Genomic DNA, 19722 nt, shown 5'->3' on the forward strand with positions numbered 1-19722 from the left:
AAATTGAATTGCTGACAAACACTCATAAAAAATAAACTATCCTGAGTTTCTGTTGCCTCTTCCATTTCTTCACTTTAAAGGCTTCTGTTTTTATTTTCAGTGGTAACATCTTTACGTCTACGTAATATATTGCAATTTCTTTATTTATAGGCTTTGGACATCCTCTTTTCTGACAACAATGAAAATCTAGGTCACACTTCCCTTTCAAAGTTTAAATCTTAGTTCTTATATCTTGCTCTATCTTTATCTGATAGTGTATCTATCATATATTCATTAGTATTATGTTGAATAAGAAATTGCCATTTTTATAGTTCAAAAATAGTTAAGTATCAGCAAATTCATGTGGTTCAGCTTCATAAAAATAAGCTAGCAGTGTTCTCGTCTTTTCTTTCACTGCTTTCCCCCACTTCCTACTTATAACCTTCTATTAGCTGTAACTTTATCTTGACATCTTGAAAGTTACTAATGTTTTTTAATGTTACAAATTATAACTAAACATTCGTTGCTATGTGTTCAGTTCAGTTCAGTCGCTCAGTCATGTCTCACACTTTGCAGCCCCATGGATTGCAGCAAGCCAGGCCTCCCTGTCCATTACCAACTCCCAGAGTTTACTCAAACTCTTGTCCATTGAATCGGTGATGCCATCCAACCATCTCATCCTCTGTCATCCCCTTCTCCTCTCGTCTTCAATCTTTCCCAGATTCAGGGTCTTTTCTTTTCTTTCTTTCACTTATTTTTAATAGTTGGAGGCTAATTACTTTACCATATTGTAGTGGTTGTCGCCATACATTGACATGAATCAGTTATGGATTTACATGTGTTCCCCATCCTGATCCCCCCTCCCACCTCCCTCCCCATTCCATCCCTCTGGGTCTTCCCAGTGCATCAGCCCTGAGCACTTGTCTCATGCATCCAACCTGGACTGGTGATGTGTTTCACACTTGATAACATACGTGTTTCAGTGCTATTCTCTCAGATCATACCACCCTTGCCTTCTCCCACAGAGTCCAAAAGTCTGTTCTACACATCTGTGTCTCTTTTTCTGTCCTGCATATAGGGTTATCATTACCATCTTTCTAAATTCCATATATATGCATTAGTATACTGTATTGGTGTTTATCTTTCTGGCTTACTTCACTCTGTATAATGGGCTCCAGTTTCATCCATCTCATTAGAACTGATTCAAATGTATTCTTTTTAATGGCTGAGTAATATTCCATTGTGTATATGTACCACTTCTTTTTTATCCATTTGTCTGCTGATGGGCATCTAAGTTGCTTCCATGTCCTGGCTATTATAAACAGTACTGTGATGAACATTTGGGTACACGTGTCTCTTTCAGATCTGGTTTCCTTGGTGTGTATGCCCAGGAGTGGGATTGCTGGCTTATATGGTAGCTCTATTTCCAGTTTTTCAAGGAATCTCCACACTGTTCTCTGTAGTGGCTGTACTAATTTGCATTCCCACCAACAGTATAAGAGGGTTCCCTTCTCTCCACACCCTCTCCAGCAGTTATTGCTTATAGACTTTTGGATAGCAGCCATTCTGGCTGGCAGGTAATGGTACCTCATTGTGGTTTTGATTTGCATTTCCCTGATAATGAATGATATTGAGCATCATTTTGTGTGTTTGTTAGCCATCTGTATGTCTTCTTTGGAGAAATGTCTATTTAGATCTTTGGTCCATTTTTTGAATGGGTCATTTATTTTTCTGGAATTGAGCTGTAGGTGTTGCTTGTATATGTTTGAGATTAATCCTTTGTCTGTTGTTTCGTTTGCTATTATTTTCTCCCATTGTGAAGGCTGTCTTTTCACCTTGCTTGTAGCTTCCTTCGTTGCACAAAAGCTTTTAAGTTTCATTAGGTCCCATCTGTTTATTTTTGCTTTTGTTTCCAGTATTCTAGGAGGTGGGTCATAGAAGATCCTGCTGTGACTTATGTCTGAGAGTGTTTTGCCTATGTTCTCCTCTAGGAGTTTTATGGTTTCTGGTCTTACATTTAGATCCTTAATCCATTTTGAGTTTATTTCTGTGTATGGTGTTAGAAAATGTTTTAGTTTCATTCTTTTACAAGTGATTGACCAGTTTTCCCAGCACCACTTGTTAAAGAGGTTGTCTCTTTTTTCATTGTATATTCTTGCCTCCTTTGTCAGAGATAAGGTGTCCAGAGGTACGTGGATTTATCTCTGGGCTTTCTATTTTGCTCCATTGATCTATATTTCTGTCTTTGTGCCAGTACCATACTGCCTTGATGACTGTGGCTTTGTAGTAGAGCCTGAAGTCAAGCAGGTTGATTCCTCCAGTTCCATTCTTCTTTCTCAAGATTGCTTTGACTATTCAAGGTTTTTTTTTGTATTTCCATACAAATTGTGAAATTATTTGCTCTAGTTCTATGAAAAATACCGTTGGTAGCTTGATAGGGATTGCATTGAATCCATAGATTGCTTTGGGTAGTATACTCCTTTTCACAATATTGATACTTCCAATCCATGAACACGGTATATTTCTCCATCTATTTGTGTCCTCTTTGATTTCTTTCATCAGTGTTTGATAGTTTTCTATATATAGGACTTTTGTTTCTTTAGGTAGATATACTCCTAAGTATTTTATTCTTTTTGTTGCAATGGTGAATGGTATTGTCTCCTTAATTTCTCTTTCTGCTTTCTCATTGTTAGTGTATAGGAATGCAAGGGACTTCTGTGTGTTAATTTTATATCCTGCAACTTTACTATATTCATTGATTAGCTCTAGTAATTTACTGGTATGTCTTTAGGGTTTTCTATGTAGAGGATCCTGTCATCTGCAAGCAGTGAGAGTTTTACTTCTTCTTTTCCTATCTGGATTCCTTTAATTTCTTTTTCTGCTCTGATTGCTGTGGCCAACACTTCCAAAACTATGTTGAATAGTAGTGGTGTGAGTGGGCAACCTTGTCTTGTTCCTGACTTTAGGGGAAATGCTTTCAATTTTTCACCATTGAGGATAATGTTTGCTGTGGGTTTGTCATATATAGCTTTTATTATGTTGAGGTATGTTCCTTCTATTCCTGCTTTCTGGAGGGTTTTTATCATAAATGGATGTTGAATTTTGTCAAAGGCTTTTTCTGCATCTATTGAGATAATCTTTATCTTTTTAATATTTTTATCTTTTAATTTGGTAATGTGGTGTATTACATTGATTGATTTGTGGATATTAAAGAATCCTTGCTTTCCTGGGATAAAGCCCACTTGGTCATGATGCATGATCTTTTTAATATGGAATTGGATTCTGTTCGCTAGAATTTTGTTAAGGATTTTTGCACCTATGTTCATCAGTGATATTGGCCTGTAGTTTTCTTTTTTTGTTCCATCTTTGTCTGGTTTTGGGATTAGGATGATGGTGGCCTCATAAAATGAATTTGGAAGTTTACCTTCTTCTGCAATTTTCTGGAATAGTTTGAGTAAGATAGGTGTTAACTCTTCTCTAAAGTTTTGGTAGAATTCAGCTGTGAAGCCATCTGGTCCTGGACTTTTGTTTGCTGGAAGGTTTCTGATTACATCTTCGATTTCCGTGCTTGTGATGGGTCTGTTAAGATCTTCTATTTCTTCCTGGTTCAGTTTAGGAAAGTTATACTTTTCTAAGAATTTATCCATTTCTTCCAAGTTGTCCATTTTACTGACATAGAGCTGCTGGTAGTAGTCTCTTATGATCCTTTGTATTTCAGAGTAGTCTGTTATGATCTCTCCATTTTCATTTCTAATTTTGTTGATTTTGTTCTTCTCTCTCTTTTTCTTGATGAGTCTGGCTAATGGTTTGTCAATTTTTTTTTATCTTCTCATAGAACCAGATTTTGGCTTTGTTTATTTTTGCTATGGTCTCCTTGTTCTTTTGCATTTATTTCTGCCATAATTTTTAAGTTTTCTTTCCTTCTACTAACCCTGGAGTTCTTCATTTCTTCCTTCTCTAGTTGCTTTAGGTGTAGAGTTAGGTTATTTATTTGACTTTTTCTTGTTTCTTGAGGTAAGCCTGTAATGCTATGAACCTTCCCCTTAGCACTGCTTTTACAGTGTCCCATAGGTTTTGGGTTATTGTGTTTTCATTTTCATTTGTTTCTATGCATATTTTTATTTATTTTTTGATTTCTTCTATGAGTTGTTGGTTATTCAGAAGCATGTTATTTTGCTCCATATGTTGGAATTTTTAATAACTTTTTTTCCCTGTAATTGGGATCTAATCTTACTGCATTATGGTCAGAAAAGATGACTGGAATGATTTCAATTATTTTTAATTTACCAAGGCTAGATTTATGGCCCAGGATGTGATCTATTCTGGAGAAGGTTCCGTGTGCACTTGAGAAAAAGGTGAAATTGATTATTTTGGGGTGAAATGTCCTATAGATATCAATTAGGTCTAGCTGTACCATTGTGTCATTTAAAGTTTGTGTTTCCTTGTTAGTTGATCTATCCATAGGTGTGAGTGGGGTATTGAAGTCACACACTATTGTTATGCTATTGTTAATTTCACCTTTCATTCTTGTCAGCAATTGCCTTACATATTGCGGTGCTCCTATGTTGGGTGCATATATATTCATAATTTTTATATCTTCTTCTTGGATTGATCTGTTGATCATTATGTAGTGTCCTTCTTTGTCTCTTTTCACAGCCTTTATTTTAAAGTCTATTTTATCTGATATGCATAGAAATGCAAATCAAAACCTCAGTGAGGTACCATTACATGCCAGTCATGATGGCTGCTATCCAAAAGTCTACAAGCAATAAATGCTGGAGAGGGCGTGGAGAAAAGGCAACCCTCTTACACTGTTGGTGGGAATGCAAACTAGTACAGCCGCTATGGAGAACAGTGTGGAGATTTCTTAAAAAACTGGAATTAGAACTGCCATATGACCCAGCAATCCCACTTCTGGCCATACACACCGAGGAAACCAGATCTGAAAGAGACACGTGTACGCCAACGCTCATTGCAGCACTGTTTATAATAGCCAGGACATGGAAGCAACCTAGATGCCCATCAGCAGAAGAATGGATAAGGAAACTGTGGTACATATACACCATGGAATATTACTCAGCCATTAAAAAGAATATGTTTGAATCAGTTCTAATGAGATGGATGAAACTGGAGCCTATTATACAGAGTGAAGTAAGCCAGAAAGATAAAGACCAATACAGTATACTAACACATATATATGGAGTTTAGAAAGATGGTAACGATAACCCTATATGCAAAGCAGAAAAAGAGACACAGCTGTACATAATAGACTTTTGGACTCTGTGGGAGAAGGTGAGGGTGGGATGTTTCGAAAGAACTGCATCAAAACATATATAATATCAAGGGTGAAACAGATCACCAGCCCAGGTTGGATGCATGAGACAAGTGCTCGGGCCTGGTGCACTGGGAAGACCCAGAGGGATCGGGTGGAGAGGGAGGTGGGAGGGGGGATCGGGATGGGGAATACATGTAAATCCATGGCTGATTCATGTCAGTGTATGACAAAAACCATCACAATATTGTAAAGTAATTAGCCTCCAACTAATAAAAATAAGTGGAAAAGAGAACACATGGCAAAAAATAAAAATAAAAAAAATGAAGTCTATTTTATCTGATATGAATATTGCTACTCCTGCTTTTTTTGGTCTCCATTTGCATGAAATATTTTTCCAGCCAGCCCTTCACTTTCAGTCTGTATGTGTCCCTTGTTTTGATGTGGGTCTCTTGTAGACAGCATATATAGGGGTCTTGCTTTTGTATCCATTCAGCCAGTCTTTGTCTTTTGATTGGGGCATTCAATCCATTTACATTTAAGGTAGTTATTGATAAATATGGTCCAGTTGCCATTTGCATTCTTGTTTTGGGTTCACGTTCATACAACCTTTCTGTGTTTCCTGTCTAGGGAAGATCCTTTAGCATGTGTTGAAGAGCTGGTTTTGTGGTGGTGAATTCTCTCAGCTTTTGCTTGTCTGTGAAGCTTTTGAATTCTCCTTCATATCTGAATGAGATCCTTGCTGGGTACTGTAATCTGGGTTGCAGGTTATTCTCTTTCATTACTTTAAGTATGTCCTACCATTCCCTTCTGGCCTGAAGAGTTTCTATTGAAAGATCAGCTGTTATCCTTATGGGAATCCCCTTGTGTGTTTTTTGTTGTTTTTCTCTTGCTGCTTTTAATATTTGTTCTTTGTGTATGATCTTTGTTAATTTATTTATTTATTTTTTATTACTTCACAATATTGTAGTGGTTTTTGTCATACATTGACATGAATCAGCCATGTGATCTTTGTTAATTTGATTAATATGTGTCTTGGGGTGTTTGACCTTGGGTTTATTCTGTTTGGGACTCTCTGGGTTTCTTGGACTTGTGTGACTATTTCCTTCTCAATTTTAGGGAAGTTTTCAGCTATTATCTCCTCAAGTATTTTCTCATGGCCTTTCTTTTTGTCTTCTTCTTCTGGGACTCCTATGATTTGAATGTTGGGGTGTTTCATATTGTCCCAGAATTCCTTGAGGTTGTCCTCATTTCTTTTTATTCTTTTTTCTTTTTTCCTCTGTGCTTCATTTATTTCCACCATTTTATCTTCTACCTCACTTATCCTATCATCTGCCTCCGTTATTCTACTGTTGGTTCCCTCCAGAATGTTTTTGATCTCATTTATTGCATTATTCATTTGTTTTGCTTTATTCCTTTTTAATTGACTCTTTTATTTCTTCTAGGTTGCTTGTTAAACATTTCTTGCATCTTCTCAAACCTTGTCTCCAGTCTATTTATCTGTGACTCCATTTGGTTTTCAAGATTTTGGATCATTTTTATCATCATTATTCTAAATTCTTTTTCTGGCAGATTCCCTATCTCCTCCTCTTTTGTTTGGCTTGGTGGGCATTTTTCATGTTTCTTTACCTGCTTGATATATCTCTGCCTTTTCTTCTTATTTAGATTGCTGTGTTTGGGGTGGCTTTTCTGTATTCTGGTAGTCTGTGGTTCCTTTTTATTGTGGAGGTTTATCCCAGTTGGTGGGTTGGACGATTGGCTTGTCAAGTTTTCCTGGTTAGGGAAGCTTGCGTTGATGTTCTGATGGGTTGAGCCGGATTTCTTCTCTCTGGAGTGCAGTGGAGTGTCCAGTAGTGAATTTTGAGATGGGTCTATGGGTCTGGTGTGACTTTGGGCAGCCTGTATATTGACCCTCAGAATCGGGGTCTTTTCAAATGAGTCAGCTCTTCGCATGAGGTGGCCAAAATATTGGAGTTTCAGCTTCAGCCTCGGTCCTTCCAATGAACACCCAGGACTGATCTCCTTTAGGATGGACTGGCTGGATCTCCTTGCAGTCCAAGGGACTCTCAAGAGTCTTCTCCAACACCACAGTTCAAAAGCATCAATTCTTCAGTGCTCAGCTTTCTTTACAGTCCAACTCTCACATCCATACGTGACTACTGGAAACACCATAGCCTTGACTAGATGGACATTTGTTGGCAAAGTAATGTCTATGCTGTCTAGGTTGGTCATAACTTTTCTTCCAAGAAGTAAGCATCTTTTTATTCATGGCTGCAATCACCATCTGCAGTGATTTTGGAGCTACAAAAAATACAGTCTGCCACTGTTTCCACTGTTTCTCCATCAATTTGCCATGAAGTGATGGGACTGGATGCCATGATGCTAGTTTTCTGAATGTTGAGCTTTAAGCCAACTTTTTCACTCTCCTCTTTCGCTTGCATCAAGAGGCTCTTTAGTCTTCTCTTTCTGCCATAAGGGTGGTGTCATCTGCCCATCTGAGGTTACTGATATTTCTCCCAGCAATCTTAATTCCAGCTTGTGCTTCATCCAACCCAGCCTTTCTCATGATGTACTCTGCATATAAGTTAAATAAGCAGGGTGACACTATACAGCCTTAATGTACTCCATTCCTATTTGGAACCAGTCTGATGTTCCATGTCCATTTCTAACTGTTGCTTCCTGATCTGCATGCAGATTTCTCAAGAGAGAGGTCAAGTGGCCTGGTATTCCCATCTCTTTCAGAATTTTCCACAGTTTTTTTGTGATCCACACAGTCAAAGGATTTGGCATAGTCAATAAAGCAGAAATAGATGTTTTTCTGAAACTCTCTTGCTTTTTCGATGATCCAGAGGATGTTGGAAATTTGGTCTCTGGTTCCTCTGCCTTTTCGAAAACCAGCTTGAACATCTGGAAGTTCACAGTTCACACGTTGTTGAAGCCTGGGTAGAGAATTTCGAGCATTACTTCACTAGCGTGTGAGATGAGTGCAATTGTGTGGTAGTCTGAGCATTCTTTGGCACTGCCTTTCTTAGGGATTGGAATGAAAACTGACCTTTTCTGGTACCGTGGCCACTGCTGAGTTTTCCAAATTTGCTGGCATATTGAGTGCAGCACTTTCACAGCATCGTCTTTCAGGATTTGAAATATCTCAACTGGAATTCCATCACCTCCACTATCTTTGTTCATAGGAATGTTTTCTAAGGCCCACTTGACTTCACATTCCAGGATGTCTGGTTCTAGGTGAGTGATCACACCATTGTGATTATCTGGGTCGTGAAAATCTTTTTTGTACAGTTCTTCTGTGTATTATTGCCACCTCTTTTTAATATCTTCTGTTTATCTTAGATCCATACCATTTCTGTGCTTTATAGAACCCATCTTTGCATGAAATGTTCCCTTGATATCTCTAATTTTCTTGAAGAGATATCTAGTCTTTCCCATTCTGTTGTTTTCCTCTATTTCTTTGCATTGGTCACTGAAGAAGGCTTCCTTATCTCTCCTTGCTATTCTTTGGAACTCTGCATTCAAATGGGAATATCTTTCCTTTTCTCCTTTGCTTTTCACTTCTCTTCTTTCACAGCTATTTGTAGGGCCTCCTCAGACAGCCATTTTGCTTTTTTTTCATTTTTTTTTTCTTGAGAATGGTCTTGTTCTTGTCTCCTGTACAATGTCACAAATCTCTATCTATATTTCCTCAGGCACTCTATCAGATCTAGTCCCTTAAATCTATTTCTCACTTCCACTGTCTAGTCATAAGGGATTTGATTTAGGTCATACCTGAATGTTCTAGTGGTTTTCCCTACTTTCTTCATTTTAAGTCTGAATTTGGCAATAAGGAGTTCATAATCTGATCCTCAGTAAGCTCCTGGTCTTGTTTTTGCTGACTGTATATAGCTTCTCTACCTTTGGCTGCAAAGAATGTAATCAATCTGATTTTTTTGTTGACCATCTGGTGATGTCCATGTGTAGAGTCTTCTCTTGTGTTGTTGGAAGAGGGTGTTTGCTATGACCAGTGAATTCTCTTGCCAAAACTCTGTTAGTCTTTGCCCTGCTTCATTCTATACTTCAAGGCCAAATTTGCCTGTTACTCCAGGTGTTTCTTGACTTCCTACTTTTGCATTCCAGTCCCCTATAATGAATCAGTTCAGTTCAGTTCAGTCGCTCAGTCGTGTCCGACTCTTTGCGACCCCATGGACTGCAGCAGGCCTCCCTGTCCATCACCAACTCCCGGAGTTTACTCAAACTCATGCCCATTGAGTCGGTGATGCCATGCAGCCATCTCATCCTCTGTCATCCCCTCCTCCTCCTGCCCCTAATCCCTCCAAGCATCAGGGTCTTTTCCAATGAGTCAACTCTTCACATGAGGTGGCCAAAGTACTGGAGTTTCAGCTTAAGCATCAGTCCTTCCAATGAACACCCAGGACTGATCTCCTTTAGGATGGACTGGTTGGATCTCCTTTCAGTCCAAGGGACTCTCAAGTGTCTTCTCCAACACCACAGTTCAAAAACATCAATTTTTCAGCGCTCAGCTTTCTCCACAGTCCAACTCTCACATCCATACATGACCACTGGAAGAACCAGAGCCTTGACCAGATGGACCTTTGTTGGCAAAGTAATGTCTCTGCTTTTTAATATGTTGTCTAGGTTGGTCATAATTTTCCTTCCAAGGTGTAAGGGTCTTTTAATTTCATGACTGCAATCACCATCTGCAGTGATTTTGAAGCCAAAAAAAAAAATAAAATCTGACACTGTTTCCATTGTCTCCCCATCTATTTCCCATGAAGTGATGGGACCTGATGCCATGATCTTAGTTTTCTGAATGTTAAGCTTTAAGCCAACTTTTTCACTCTCCTCTTTCACTTTCATCAAGAGACTTTTTAGTTCATCTTTACTATCTGCCATAAGGATGGTGTCATCTGCATATCTGCAGTTAAGGACATCTTTTTTTGGTGTTAATTCTAGAATGTCTTGTAGGTCTTCATAGAACCCTTCCAACTTCAGCTTCATCAGCATTACTGTTCAGGGTATAGACTTGGATTACCATGATATTGAATGGTTTGCCTTGGAAACGAACAGAAATCATTCTGTCTTTTTTGAGATTGCATCCAAATAGTGCTTTTCAGACTCTTGTTGAAATTGTCAACTCTTGTTGACAATGATGGCTACTCCAATTCTTCTAAGGGATTCTTGCTGACAGTAGTAGATATAATGTTCATCTGAGTTAGATTCACCCATTCCAGTACATTTTAATTTGCTGATTCCTAAAATGTCGATGTTCACTCTTCCCATCTCCTGTTTGACCACTTCCAATTTGCCTTGATCCATGGACCTAACATTCCAGGTTCCTACGCATTATTGTTCTTTACCACATCAGATCTTGCTTCTATGACCAGTCACATCCACAGCTGGGTGTTGTTTTTGCTTTGGCTCCATCTCTTCAATCTTTCTGGAGTTATTTCTCCACTGATCTCCAGTAGAATATTGGGCACCTGCCGACTTTGGGCATTCATCTTTCAGTGTGCCATCTTACCCTCCCCCCCCCTTTTTTTTTTTTACTGTTTATGGGGTTCTCTAGGCAGGAATGCTGAAGTGGTTTGCCATTCTCTTCTCCAGTGGACCACATTTTGTCAGTGTACCACATTTTGTTGCAATGTGTATAGACTGAAAAATCAATTAACAGCATGATTTACATTATTAAAGGAAAATTAGATATCTAAAGAAATCTCCTAGATAAAAGAGAGAAAGCCAATAAGAAAGAGATGGTTATCATGACAAATATGATATTGAGGAACAATTCAAGATGACCAATATCCATCTTATAGGAGTTCCAGAAAGAAGAGAAGTCAATACAGAACAATTTTCAAAAATTATAAAAAGTTTCCCACTGCCAAAATGGCCAAAATTAAATGGCCTGTTGCATGGTGACCTGTTGACTGGGATGAATGGGAAAAGATCCTTCAACATGATGCATCACGTTGAAATTTGTAACAAAAATAATTGGAAACTCCTAAAAATTCTTGCATTGTGGGAAGGCACAGATGACTTGAAAGAAATAGAAACTAGACTGGCAACATATCTACCATGAGTAACATTAGAAGATAGAGATATATAGGACAGATCCTGAGAAGTGGACTTATTAGCAAAAAGTGTATGAACTTTAAAATTTTATTGATATTGCCAAAGTATTCCCCAAAATTTTTACCTAATTTACATTTTTCAAAACTAATGTGTAAAAATACTTATTTTCCCTGCAATCTCATCTATTCTGGACAGTTGCTGTCTTTTTTTTTTTTTTCTTTTGAGTTAACTCCAAACTGACAGATGGTAGTGATTGTTTCAGTTCACATTTAGATGACTACTAGTGAGACTGAGCATTAAAATATATTTGAATGGTATATTCTCTTTGTTTTCTCTAGCATTTGGATAGATGGTATTGTCATTCAAAACACTTTCTGTTCTTCCCTATGGGGCCCCTTCCTTAGGATAAGCTTGGTCCTGCCCCATGCATACTGAGTTTGGTTGTGTGACTAGCCTTAGCTGATAGAACGCAAGTGGAAATGACATGTACCACTTGGGAGAAAGATTTAAGACAGTATAGTTCACCAACTTTCCTCTTCCACAAGATCAGCAGTGTCTTAAGTAAGGGCTGCTTCTCTTTTAGTCTGGATTTTGGAGTGACGATGAGGAGAGAAGAGCCACAATTGATCTGAGAGGAACGTGAAGCCTGAGCAAGAAGTAAACCTTTATTGCTGTAAACTACTGAAATCTTGAGGTTATTTTTTTATGTTAGTATTATAGTATAAGCTAACTATTCACAAATCCTTTCATTAATTGGCAGATCTTCTGGCACTAGATATATTCGTCTTTGCCTATGTGTATATTACAAATTATTTCCAGTGTTGTATATGTATTTTAATTTTATTTATTCTATTATCATTCTTGTCATTTACCTATTAAGGAGCCTTATAATCTTATTAGTCAAATCTGTCAATTATTTCCATTATAGTTTGTGGCTTTTAGGCCATATTTAGGAAAAATCTTTCTCTAAGTCATAATTATAAAATATTTAGAAAATTATAAAATATATGCAAATAAAACTTTACAGCTCTGTAGTTTCATTTTATACATTTAAAATATTTAACTATATGAATTTATTTCAGTGTAATAAATGAAGTTAAAGGCCAAATTAATTTATTTCAAAAGCTGTTAGCTCATATTTTACCTAATAATTTTAAATATTGCATGTATTATATACATATACTAAATTATACAAACTTGAATATATTTTAGACCTTTGTCTGTTCCAGAGTTTTGTGAGACTATTTCTGTACATGCATCTTGTTATGTTCTCCCAGTTTTATTGAGATGTAATTGACATATAGAACTGCATAAATTTAAAGTGTACAACATAATGATTTGACTTATAGCATGAATTAATTATCACAATGAGTTTAGTGAACATCCTTGATCTTCTGTAGATATAAAATTAAAGAAATATTAAAAAAAATCCTTATAATGAAAACTCTTATGATTTGCTCTCTTAAGAACTTTTATATATAAAATACAGCAGTGTTACTTATGTTTATCACATTGTTTTAATTACTGTAGATTTATTTATGTTTTGGTACTTGGGCTGCCCCTCATTTTTTTGTTTCTTTTTAAATGTTTCTTTTTAAAAGATGAATATTAGAAACCTTTAATCTAATAAAAATTGAACCTTTCCTATATTGTTCCACTACTTAAAACAGTCAGGACTTTCATCTTCCTGATACCTCCTGGGCCTTGTCATAGTAACCCCAAATGATAAACTGGGAAGTGACTTTTGAATTTCCAATAGTACCATGCTTAGCTCTAATGCCAGCATGGGAACCTACCTCTCATTTCCAGAACACCTCAGAATGTAGTGTTTCCCAGAAGATAAATGAACCTAAAGATACACTGATTTCATCTAATTATGAGGAAAGGACCAAGTGAGAGAGATAAGTGTTACAGTCTTATTTCCACAAGCCCAACTGAACCTCCCATACATTATGATCCTATAAGCATATAAAAGCCAAAGTAAAAAAACTGGTGATATTCTAGACCATGGGGTTGCAAAGTGTCGGATATGACTGAGTGACTAAGCACACACATTAGGCCAAGTGGTTTGGATATTCTTGTACTTAGTTGCTTAGTCATGTCTGACTCTTTGCGACCCCATGGACTGTAGCCCACCAGGCTCCTCTATCCTTGGGGATTCTCCAGTCCAGAATACTGGAGTGCGTTGCCATGTCCTCCTCCAGGGGACCTTCCCAACCCAGGGGTCAAACCCAGGTCTCCCACATTGCTGGTGGATTCTTTACCGACTGAGCCACCAGAGAAGTCCTTGGATATTCTTATTATTCTTTAAATAAGATTACATATGGAAATTTAATACAATGCAAAACAATTTTTGTATAGTAAAAATTATAAACGGGGGCCTTTCTGGTTAAAATAAGAACCTTCCTGAACCACTTCCACTCGATCCCTCACTCTTCATAGAGCACAGTTTAAAAACTGCTGTTCCATGATTTCCCCAGAGATGTTAATTCTTACCTGGTCTTTTAACACATTCCATCATTCCATCCACTTGTTAAAAATTCTCTTATTTTCTCTGATGAAGATTCCCTGCCCTTTAAGAGATCTACCCTTCACTCCAGGCACTTAAATGGCTCAAGAGTAGGCCAGCTATAACCAGTTTATTATCGACTATTGAGAGAGTTAAGACTGGTTCCCTTATGATCTCTGGTGAGTGACTTTGGCAAAGTCAGGGTTAGTCTACGTAAAAAGCCTCTTTCTCCTTTCTTTTATTTTTCTCCTTCTTGTCATGGGGGTTTCTTTAATATTTTTCTTTTGGTGGCAGTATTGCTCCACTAAAATAAAACCATTCCTTCCTCCCACCCTTTGCTTTTGAAAAACACCTACAATTGTGGCAATCATTTTATTTGTAAAAGTGACTTGCATCTGAGTTTGAGATTTGTGTCTAAGTTTTCCTGGAACTCATCCTTAATAATTCTCTGCCCAGGTTTTCTTGATTATATAGGAAAGGAAGGTCAAGCAGATCCCATGATCTCCTCTCTTTCTTTTCTTCATGTTTCTCTTTTTTTCAATGACTTTTCCATAGCTATAAAATATACACCTGCTTATTGTAGAAAATTTGGAAAATACAGAGAAGATTAAAGAAGAAAATAAATATCTATAATCCCATAAACAAGAGAGAGACCACTGTTAAAATCTTGAAGAAAGTCTCTCCAGTGTGTTTTCTTTGTACACATTAAACGTAATTATGATCATATGGTGCATATAATCTAGAATTCTAGTTGTATCATATATATATATATATAATATACATGTTTCCATGCTCTGTAATTTGAAACATTCTTAATTTATAATTCTTAATGGCTGGAATAATCTTTATATGAATGTAGCATATGCTAATTGTTGCTTCTTATAAGATGAGACAGTTAGGTTGCTTCTAAAATATCACTATTTTAGGACTTCCCTGGTGGCACAGTGGATAAGAAGACACAATCACTAAGCTCGCACTCTAGAGCCCACAAGCTGCAACTACTGAGCCTACGTGCCACAACTACTGACACTGTGTGCTGCAACTACTGAATCCTGCACACTCTAAAGCATGCACACCACAACTACTGAGCCCACATGTTGCAATTCCTGAAGTCTGCACACTTAGAGCATGTGCTCCACAACAAGAGAATCATCACAATGAGAGACCCATGCACTGCAACAAAACGTAGTCCCTGCTTTCCACAAGAGAAAGCCTGATCACAGAAACAAAATCCAGCACAGCCAAAAATAAATAAATGAAATTTTATTTATTTGTGTGTGTGTGTGTGTGTGCAGATTTCACTTTTTATTTATTTTTTAATATAAATCTATTTATTTTAATTCGAGGCTAATTATTTACAATATTGTAGTGGTTTGCCATACATTGACATGAATCTGCCACAGGTGTACATGTGTCCCCCATCCTGAAACCCCCTCCCACCTCCGTCCTCATCCCATCCCTCTGGGTCATCCCAGTGCACCAACCGCGAGCAGCCTGTCTCATGCATCGAACCTGGACTGGCGGTCTGTTTCCCATATGATAATATACATGTTTCAATGCCTTTTTCTCAAATCATCCCACCCTCGCCCTCTCCCACAGAGCCCAAGAGACTGTTCTTTACATCTGTGTCTCTTTTGCTGTTTCACATATAGGGTTATCATTACCCTCTTTCTAAATTCCATATATATGCGTTAGTATACTGTATTGGTGTTTTTACTTCTGGTTACTTCACTCTGTATAATAGACTTATGTTTCAGTCACCTCATTAGAACTGATTCAAATGTATTCTTTTTAATGGCTGAGTAATATTCCATCGTGAATATGTACCATAGCTTCCTTATCCATTCTTCTGCTAATGGGCATCTAGGTTGCTTCCATGTCATGGCTATTATAAACAGTGCTGCGATGAACATTGGGGCTACATGTGTCTCTTTCAATTTTGGTTTCCTCAGTGTGTATACCCAGTAGTGGGATTGCTAGGTCATATGGCAGTTCTATTTCCAGTTTTTTAAGGAATTTCCACACTGTTCTCCATAGTGGCTGTACTAGTTTGCATTCCCACCAACAGTGTAAGAGGGTTCCCTTTTCTCCAGACCCTTTCCAGCATTTATTGCTTGTAGACTTTTGGATAGCAGCCATTCTGGCTGGCATGAAATGGTACCTCATTGTGGTTTTGATTTGCATTTCTCTGATAATGAGTGATGCTGAGCATCTTTTCATATGTTTGTTAGCCATATGTATGTTGTCTTTGGAGAAATGTCTGTTTAGTCCTTTGGCCCATTTTTTTTTTTATTGGGTCGTTTATTTTTCTGGAATTGAGCTGCAGGAGTTGCTTGTATATCAAAAATAAATAAAAATTTTAAGATAACACTATTTTAAATAATACTTCTATTGAGTGAACAAACTGGGTGCTTCCTTATTTGAATGGGCAGAATGCATCTTTGAGGAAATAAAGACTGAATGGCAATAAGTTTCTACCTTTTATTGAAGATATTGAGGTACTTTTTCATACTGACTTCCCCAAGTCACCTATTCAAGAAGTAGAAGAAATTCCTCTAGAACTTTAAAGAATCTAAAACACAGTTTTCAAGTATCTCTTTAATTATGGTCTACTCTGAAACAAACAAGCAATAAATCATTGAAACTGATGTTCTTAATCCTATAATTTTATCATGCCTACCCAAAAGAGCTTAAATTCATGAAACCAGCATTCTTACACATTTTAAAAAATTTTATTTATTTTTAATTGAAGGGTATTTGCTTTACAATATTGTATTGGTTTCTGCCATACATCAACATGAATCAGTCATATGTATATCTTGCACATGTTTTTAAAGGAAGTTGCTCTTCTAACCAAGAAAACCTATCCTTTTATACCCAGGAATTATGGGAGATGAAGGCAACCTTTAGGGTTTGAGATATTAACTGACAGGTATCTGGCACAGCTAATTAGAAAGTTCCATCTACTACGTATGAGCTCAGTCCTTTTTGGTTTTTTTCCTGATTTAATTTTTTTAAGTATGCAAATTACTAAGCACCCCTCCTCCATCTCCACTATTTATAAGGATCCACTTAGTTTTCCATCACTCTTCTACATCTGGGTCACACATTTCCACCTACTACACCATACTCAAACATCCATTCCAGAGATGGAGAAGCAATAGATAGTAGAGGAAGTATAGGATTCTTATTATTGCTATAACCAAAATTGTAATACCTGGTACAATAAAAATATAACCCGGAAGAATAGTCATGGAACCAAAACTATCACATAAATAGTGGACTAGTTCAGTTCAGTTTAGTCGCTCAGTCGTGTCCGACTATTTGTGAACCCATGGACTGCGACACGCCAGGCTTCCCTGTCTATCACCAACTCCTGGAGTCTACCCAAACTTATGTCCGTTGAGTTGGTGATGCCATCCAACAATCTCATCCTCTTTCATCCCTTTCTCCTTCTTCCCTCAATCTTTCCCAGCATCAGGGTCTTTTCAAATGAGTCAGTTCTTCGCATCAGGTGGCCAAAGTATTGGAGTTTCAGCTTCAACATCAGTCCTTCCAATGAACACCCAGGACTGATCTCCTTTAGGATGGACTGGTTGGATCTCCCTGCAGTCGAAGGGACTCTCAAGAGTCTTCTCCAACACCACAGTTCAAAAGCATCAATTCTTCGGCACTCAGCTTTCTTTATAGTCCAACTCTCATATCCATACAGGACTACTGGAAAAACCATAGCCTTGACAAGATGGACCCTTGTTGGCAAAGTAATGTCTCAGCATTTTAATATGCTGTCTAGGTTGGTCATAACTTTCCTTCCAAAGAGTAAGCATCTTTTAATTTCATGGCTGCAGTGGACTAGAATTCTTCATAAAAAGTAAATACCAATCACTTCAGCAACGGTCCCCTTTTCAGTTGAAGCTATCTCTAACTCAGTAATTTTTTAAATTAATTAATTAATTTTCATTGAAGGCTAATTACTTACAATATTGTAGAGGTTTTTGCCTTAAATTGACATGAATCAGCCATGGGTGTACATGTGTCCCCCATCCTGAACCCCTCTCCCACCTCCCTCCTGATCCCATCCCTCAGGGTCATCCCAGTGCACCAACCATGAGCACCCTGTCTGATGCATCAAACCTGGACTGGCGATCTATTTCGCATATGGTAATATACATGTTTCAATACTATTCTCTCAAATCATCCCACCCTCGCCTTCTCCCACAGAGTCCAAAAGTCTGTTCTTTATCTCTGTGCTTCTTTTGCTGTCTTGCATATAAGGTCATTGTTACCATCTTTCTAAATTCCATATATATGTGTTAATATACTGTATTGGTGTTTTTCTTTCTGACTTACTTCATTCTCTTTAATAGGATCCAGTTTCATCCACTTCATTAGAACTGATTCAAGTGCATTCTTTTTAATAGCTGAGTAAGATACCATTGTATTTTTAAGTAGTTTCTTTTCCTGTAGTTGGCATCTAATCTTACCACATAGTGATCAGAAAAGATGCTTGAAATGATTTCAATTTTTTTGAATTTACCACGGCTAGATTTATGGCCCAGGATGTGATCTATCCTTGAGAATGTTTTGTGTGCACTTGAGAAAAAGGTGAAATCCATTGTTTGGGGGTGAAATGTCCTATAGATATCAATTAGGTCTAACTGGTCCATTGTATCATTTAAAAACTTGTGTTTCCTTGCTAATTTTCTGTTTGGTTGATCTATACATAGGTGTGACTGTGGTATTAAAGTCCCCCACTATTATTGTGTTACTGTTAATTTCCCCTTTCATACTTGTTAGCGTTTGCCTTATATATTGTGTTGCTCCTATGTTGGGTGCATATATATTTATAATTTTTATATCTCCTTCTTGGATTGATCCTTTGATCATTATGTAGTGTCCTTCTTTGTCTCTTTTCATGGCCGTTATTTCAAAGTCTATTTTATCTGATATGAGTATTGCTACTCCTGCTTTCTTTTGGTCTCTATTTGCATGAAACATCTTTTTCCAGCCCTTCACTTTCAGTCTGTGTGTGTCCCTTATTTTGAGGTGGGTCTCTTGTAGACAGCATATACAGGGGTGTTGTTTTTCTATCCATTCAGCCAGTCTTTGCCTTTTGATTGGGGCATTCAACCTATTTACATTAAAGGTAATTATTGATAAGTGTGATCCCATTGCCATTTACTTTGTTGTTTTGGGTTTGAGTTTATAAACCTTTTCTGTGTTTCCTGTCTAGAGACGATCCTTTAGCATTTGTTGAGGAGCTGGTTTGGTGGTGCTGAATTCTCTCAGCTTCTGCTTGTCTGTAAAGTTTTTAGATTTTTCCTTCATATTTGAATGAGATCCTTGCTGGGTATAGTAATCTGGGTTGTAAGTTTTTCCCTTTCATCACTTTAAATATGTCCTGCCATTCCCTTCTGGCCTGAAGAGTTTCTATTTAAAGACCAGCTGTTATCCTTGTGGGAATCTCCTTGTGTGTTATTTGATCTTTGTTAATTTCATTAATAAAATTATTAATGATAATAATGTCTTGGGGTGTTTGGCCTTGGGTTTATCCTGTTTGGGACTCTCTGGATTTCTTGGACTTGGGAGGCTATTTCCTTCCTCATTTTAGGGATGTTTTCAGCTATTATCTCCTCAAGTATTTTCTCATTACCTTTCTTTTTGTCTTCTTCTTCTGGGACTCTGATGATTTGAATGTTGGTGTTTTTAACATTGTCCCAGAGGTCTCTGAGGTTGTCCACATTTCTTTTAATTCTTTTTTCTTTTTTCCTTTCTGCTTCACTTATTTCTACTATTCTGTCTTCCACCTCACTTATCCTCTTCTGCCTCTGTTATTCTTCTGTTGGTTCCCTCCAGAGTGTTTTTGATCTCAGTTACTGCATTA

The sequence above is a fragment of the Odocoileus virginianus genome, chromosome X, assembly GCF_023699985.2.
Source record: "Odocoileus virginianus isolate 20LAN1187 ecotype Illinois chromosome X, Ovbor_1.2, whole genome shotgun sequence".
In the NCBI taxonomy this organism is placed as follows: domain Eukaryota; kingdom Metazoa; phylum Chordata; class Mammalia; order Artiodactyla; family Cervidae; genus Odocoileus; species Odocoileus virginianus.